Source organism: Tursiops truncatus, chromosome X (assembly GCF_011762595.2).
Source record: "Tursiops truncatus isolate mTurTru1 chromosome X, mTurTru1.mat.Y, whole genome shotgun sequence".
Taxonomy (NCBI): domain Eukaryota; kingdom Metazoa; phylum Chordata; class Mammalia; order Artiodactyla; family Delphinidae; genus Tursiops; species Tursiops truncatus.
Genome location: NC_047055.1, coordinates 110,857,850 through 110,865,157, shown reverse-complemented (window position 1 = coordinate 110,865,157; position 7,308 = coordinate 110,857,850).

Below are 7,308 nucleotides of genomic sequence, written 5' to 3'. Positions count from 1 at the left end.
GATGGACACTTAGGTTGCTTCCATGTCCTGGCTATTGTAAATAAGAGCTGCAATGAACATTTTGGTACATGACTCTTTTTGAATTCTGGTTTTCTCAGGGTATATGCCCAGTAGTGGGATTGCTGGGTCGTATGGTAGTTCTATTTGTAGTTTTTTTAAGGAACCTTCATACTGTTCTCCATAGTGGCTGTATCAATTTACATTCCCACCTGCCAGGAGCCCTGAAAGTGTCCCAGCCTGGGCCCATCTCATATACTAATTTCTCAGCTGGGGGTGGGGGCTGCCAGACCACACAACTAGTGTAAATACAGAAAGAAAACCACCTGAGGAAAGGTTGTGATTATTAGTTCCTATGGAGCTTCTACATGTGTGGGGTTTTTTAATACATATATGTGTATTTTTTTTTCCTCCACTCAAAGCTCAGGCAAGGGCAGACAAGCTTCTTTGTTTTCTGCCTCAGCTGATGGATGGCTTTGCTTTCTACTCCACTGTAGCCTAATCAGGGTCCCAAGTCTGTACAAGGTTTTTAGTTCCAATTCCCCATCTTGTCTGTGCCCAGAGCCTTTTCTCTGTACCCCAAAAGCTGTTAAAACCCAAACCCAAAGTTACGAGTACTTGGTTACAAAGATGGGCGTACTCTCTTCCTCTTCCAGGAAAAATGAAGTGTCAGCAGCCACTCACCATGGGCAACTGTAGGTCTGGCTCTGATTTTGGCCCTTCAGTTTTTCCCTTACTATCCTAACTATGCATTTAAAAGGATGCTTGCCTTATTTTATCTGCCACTTCTAGGTGGATAAAAGGGATAAAAAAGGATAAAAGGAGCAGAAAGGCTTGCAGATTATCCAAACTGCCACATGGCCGAAATGCAGGTGGTGTCGAAGCTGAGGGAGCCTGTAAACATGGGCGTGTCCACACTCTATCCTCAGAGAGTCCCAGTCTTGCATCCGGCCAGGGGCCAGGGTCAGGGGTACTTTGAAGACACACCCCCACACCAAGCAATTCTGGTGTGTGAACCGGCTTAAGAACCACTGGAACACAAAATCACAAGCTTGGATAATCATATCATGTGAGGAGACTGTTTATATTTTGCAGGAAAACATGCTTTGCCTATTTTTCAAAAGAAATGAAAAATTTATTGGCATCTACAAAGATAAAATGCTTTTGCTACAGAGGATTGCCTTTGGGTGGTTAGTTCTTTTTACAGCCAATTGGATGCAGAAGACCCTGTTGGAATTATGTATCATTATATAGTGTACAATTCCATTTTCTAAAAGGGTAAGAAAAAATAGATGTTTACCTCATATTTCCTGCTTGAAAACTCCTTGGCCAAAATTTTGCTGGGCTCTGAGAACATTTTAAAACTTTTATAGCATTTGCTTTGCCCTGTCAATATGCTGAAAACCAGTATCAGAGATTTTGACCTTTGGCAGTGTTTTAGCTGAATGAATAATAATTCAGCAATTTTTAATTGTGTCACAGATAAGATAACTAATTAGATGAAAATTTTCAAGTGCCAAGTACAACTGCTATCTAATTTGCCGTTCTTACCAAAACCCATTAAATCTGAATAGATAAAATGTCCACTGTGAATATTGTACAGAATATTGTACAGAATTTGTACAGAAGGTACAAATGAAATTTTTCAAGTCACCTATCAGAATTATTTTGACACAATTTATGCTTTATGTAAAAGTAATAAAAATCTAAATTTAAAAATTAGCTTTCTGTAAATTTTATTAGTTATCAAAAAATATTAGAAAATAAATGCAGAATTTTCTTCTCAGTTATTTTATGCTGACAATCCTCATTATCATATCTAAGCAATGTGTTCTTGCCCCAAATTGAAGCAATCAGAAATCTATATTCCATATACTATGTGTTTTATATATGATATCTCATTTATTCCCTGCAAGAACCCCCTGCTCATATTATCCACATTTTACAAATGAGAAATGAATTTGCAAGACCGCACAACTAATAGGTAGCAGAGTTGCAATTTGAACCCAGGCCACTGAAGTCTAGAGCCTGTATGCTTAACAACAAAACTGCATGGCTCTTAAATTTAAAAACTAAAAAACAAAAACACACAAGCAAGAAACCTACTTAAGGAACATTCTAGGATCACAGTGTTTAACATCAAGTTTTGTAGGCTCGATCCCTCCAAATATATCCCAAATCCAATTACCTCTCACTGCCTTCACTGCTTCTCACTGGGACATTGCAGTAAGGGACCTCAGTGGCCCTCATGGCACAGTGTTGGTCTTGGGATCAGGAGTATAGACATCACCTGGAAACTGGTTAGAAATGCAGATTCTCTGCCCTCCAAGTCCCAGACCTGCTGACTCAGAAAGTCTGGGGGTGGGACTGGCGAGCTGTGTTTTCACAAGTCCTCCAGTGGGGTTTGATGCGCCCTCAAGTTTAACAACTGGCTTAACAGAATGATGCATTCGTCCAGTCTTCTGACAGCTTTGCCTACTTCAGACGGTCTCTACTGAACGATCCATCTTCTAAGAGAGAGAGTGTTCTATCTTTATGGAATAAAGTTTCACCTTCAAGAACACAGTGATCTTCTTGAATTCTTCTCAAATATGTTCCTCCTGCAACAGCTGAACTGGATCTGCACACATCCAAAACCTCAGGCCTCTGACCCTGATAATTTCCAAGGCTTCATGTACCCAGTCTATGCATAGAATCTTTTATACTGAAGCAGAGTTTAACACCAAAAATAATTTTAAAGGATTTCTGATGTCTGCTTGTGCCCCTCAAAGAATGTTAAAGGTGACTAAGATTAAAGGACTGAAAATATCAAGTCCGTACATGTCAATAATATACAATAAATTTGGGGGAAACATTTTTTTAATTTTAAAAATATCAAGTCTAGACAAGGACAGGGAGCAGCCAGAACTCTCTTGCATTGCTGGTGGAAATGTACATTAGTACATCTGCTTTGAAAAACTGTTTGGCAACAAATACTAAAGATGGAGATATGTCCACTCTAGGATCCAGTAATTCCACACCTGGACATATACCCAACACAAATGCGTGATTACGTCCACCATCACATATATACAAGAATGTTCATAGCATTGTTATTCGTAATAGCCAAAGACTAGAGACACCCAAATGTTCATCAAGTATATAGTCCAGAAAAATAATTTGTGAAATACTTCACAATGGTAAAAAAATAATAACCTGCTTTGCTACCTACAACAATATTGATCAGTCTTACAGATGTAATGTTGAGTGAAAGAAGGCAGACACAAAAGAGTACCTACCATATGATTCCATTCTTATGAAGTTAAGTAAACAGACAAAAACTAATCTATGGTGAGAGAGAGCAGAAGAGTGATCATTTCCTGAGTGCTGGATTGGGAAGGGGATGAGGAAGAGCTGTGGGGCGCTGGTATGTTCTGTATCTTCATCTGGGTTACACAGGTGTAGACATATGTAAAAATTCATCAAGCTCAATCCTTAAGATTTGTGCGCATGACTGTATATGAGTAACATCTCAAAATAAAAGAAAAATGTGAAATCAGCGAAGATCACGAAAGTGGATCCAGATCATAATTGACAGCAACAGCCCTAGAGTCAGCTTTCCTCTCCTCCCCGATTCCCTCACACACATACTTGCTACAGTCCCTCTGACTGACCAAATCCCCAACCTCTCTCTGACATCCAGCCCTTAGTTTGTCCTTTATCTCTCCCTTCTTTTAACCTTAACTCCAGGTTTGACTTGGCTTTCTACTAAATCCTTTTCTCTTGTCGATCTCTCAGGACCATCCCTTTCTAAGTCCATCTCGTTCTCCCAATTCCGCATCCTGAAAAATCTGAAATAGGACAGCAAGGACAAAATTCTCTTTACTAGATAGTTACAGGGAGAGAAGTAGAGAATGCTCAGCCAGTAATGTATCTTTTCCTCTCTCACACCCTCAGTTATGAAGTTAATTGAACTTTCCTAGGGCAGGAATACCACTGAGTAATTATTTCTTTTGAATGATAGTGGGCACCAGTACAAACAACTGGCTTCTCACGTAAAAGGCAGTAAACTTTGGTCTTGCTCTTCTTAGCAATATCTACTAGCCTATACCAGGAATTCCATGCAGTGTGTTTGTGTGTGTTTGTTTGTTTGTTTGTTTTGCTGGAGACTGTAAAAGTAAAGTTGGGAATTAGCACGGCTTCTGGAGAATAGTAGAAAAGCCAAGTTGCAGTTTCCTAAAATATGAATATTGGCAGCACATGTCAACTTTGAAAGGAACTGGTCATAGGCACAGAGTACAGAGGTAATCAATAGCACTTCCCTGGTGTAAGTTCCCAATGTTAAATTTATAGTCTTAGACCATTTTTTTCTCCCCCTGGTATCTGAGAATATCTGGGGTTTGGCAAATATATTCTCAAAGGTCTGTAGTAACTTATCCTTTTAGAACAGGCCCACAGGAGGTAACCAGGAGCAGGGGGCGGGGGGGAGTAGGGAATTATTATTTAATGGGTTCAGAGTTTCTGTTTCCGATGATGGAAAATTTCTGGAAATAGACAGTGGTGATGGTTACATACCATTGTGAATGTACTTAATGCCACTGAACTGTACACGTTAAAATGGTTATTTTTTAATAATATTTATTTATTTGGCTGTGCCGGGTCTTAGTTGCAGCACGCAGGATCTTCGTTGTGGCATGTGGGATCTTTAGTTGCAGCATGCAGGATCTTTTTATGTTACGTATATTTTACCACCATTTTTTAAAAAAACTGGTCCATAGGGACTTCCATTTCCAGCAATATAGCATATTAGTCATCCTGAAAAAACCTTCCTGGGACAAAAATACATAAAGCATTGGATAAAGTACTGTAAATATTTCATAAATATGTAGTAGAGGTAGTGGAAAGTAAGGGAAATCCTCAGAGGTTTTTGTTTTCTTTTTTTTAAAGGCAAGATGAAAAAACATAAATCCAGAGAGGTGAGATCTAAAGTTGGTGTCTGCCCTGCTGTCATCTGCTGACCTTAGCTATATGAGTGGGCCTTCAGTAGGGGTAGAAGATAAAGCTCAGAGACTTGGAAACTGGACCCTTGGTGAATGAACTAGAACAGACCAACCACTCCCAGAATGTGACCTTAACGAAACTTGCCTCTCTTGGCCTTGGCTATAAATAGAGGAGAAAAAAAGTCTCCCATGTAGTTTTCTGATTACAAACTGGACTCTAGTAGGTTTGAAGCCCATACGTCTTGGTCATTCCTATTGCTCCCAGATCAGTCTTCTTTTCTACCACCTTTTTTAAAATTTGAAAAATTATCATAGATCAATTTTTGGGGTAGAACACACCCAATTCATTCACCTGTTCTTCATATGATATATTTTTCAGACCTCTTATCCCCCTAACAGTATCCCTTTGGGTATTTTCTAGCTTGTTCCAGTATCTCCTTAAGGAGATAGTCATAATGGAAAATAGTAACAGATTTAGCTCAACCGACAGACTAGAATGGAACTATTACCACTCATGATTGACATTTTGGTTATCTACCACTGAATAACAAATTAGCCTAAAACTTAGTGGCTTGAAATGACAACAGTTATCATCTCACTATTTCTGTGGGGCAGGAATTTGGTTGTGGCTTAGCTGGGTCCTCTGGCTCAGGGTCTCTCACAAAGTAGCAGTCAAGTTGTTGGCAGGGGCAGCAGTCATCTCAAGGCTCAACCAGGGAAGGATCTGCTTCAAAGCTCACTCTTGTGGTTTTGCATAGGATTTAGTTTCTTGAGGCTGTTGGTCTGGGGGCCTCAGTTCCTTGCTGTCTGTTGGCTGGAGGCCACCCTCAGTTCCTTGCCACGTGGGCCTTTCATCAGAGCAGCTCACAGCATAGTAATTTGCTTCATCAGAGTGAGAAAGTGAGGAGAGCCAGAGAGAGAGAAAGGAAGACAGAAGTCACAGTCTTTTATAACCTAATCATGGAAGTGACATTCCATCATTTTTACCATATTCAGTTTGTTAGAAGCATGTCACTAGGTCCAGCCCACACACAAAGGGAGGGGATTACAAAAGGAGTGATTACCAAGAGGCAGTGACCATTGGAAGCCATTTCAGAAGCAGCCTACTACAACTGGACATCAACTTCTAATCTGAAACCTAAAATTGTGACCTACATTAAGGATTTAGATTTAAGTGACCCCAGGTTAGTGAGGTCCTTAGGTACTTGGAAAAGTAAATGCCAATTATCTCTGGAGAAACTTACCTCAAGCTCAGGTATTAAGTACTTCCACTAGATAGAGTTCCAACAAACATGAGTTTGCAATAAAAAAGAAAAAAAATGCAAGTCACCATGAATGACAATTAGCAGAAACAAAGAATCAGATCTGCCAATGCTACAGATACTGCAATTATCAGATACACAGTATATAACAAGCATGTTTAATCTGTACAATTAAAAATATGGCTAAGGAACAAGAGAAAGCAAAAAATAGTAAATCAGATTTGAAACAAAAACAAATATAATTTCTAGAAATGAAAAATAAAATAAAATAATTGAAATCAGAAAATCAATAGATGGGTCAAAACAGCAGATTAGACACAACTGAATGAAGTAAGATATAATGAACTGAAAGATAGATTTCAAGGAATTACCGGGACTTCCCTGGCAGTCCAGCGGTTAAGACTCCACACTTCCAATGCTATCCCTGGCTGGGAACTAGGATCCCGCATGCTGTGTGGCACAGCCAAAAAAAAAAGAAAGAAAGAAAGAAAGAAATTACCCAGAATGCAGCAAGGTAAAGACATGGAAAATGTTAAAGGAAAATAGACATGGAGGATAGAGAAGCTGTTACATCCAATCAGACTTTCAAAATGAGATGAACAAGGGAGAGAGAACATTCAAAGAGAAGATGGCTGAGAATTTGCCAAGTTTGATGAAGATGACAAATCTTAAAATTCAGATGACAAATCTTAAACTGTGCTGGTCTTTCAGCTCCACACCCAGGCTTCTATTCCCTGTAAGGTAGCACTGGGGTTGGGTGTCCACAATGCTTTTCCAGGCTCTTCTAGCAGCTGGCTTCCTCCTAGGTTCCACCAATAAGAAATGCTGGTATGTGATCAAAAGGTAGGAGGAGGGTAACAGCAGGAGTTCCTCTCTCTCTCTCTCTCTCTCTCTCTCTCTCTCTCTCTCTCTCTCTCTCTTTTCTCTTCCTTTTACTCCTTCTGGTCCCAAGCCCTTAGCAACAGCCACCCATCCATCCCCAATAGCATAGCTGTTCCTGAGATGGTGGCCACCTGCTCCACCCTCCTAGGTTCTGGTAACATAACCTCCTCCTTTTGGTGCCTTGAACC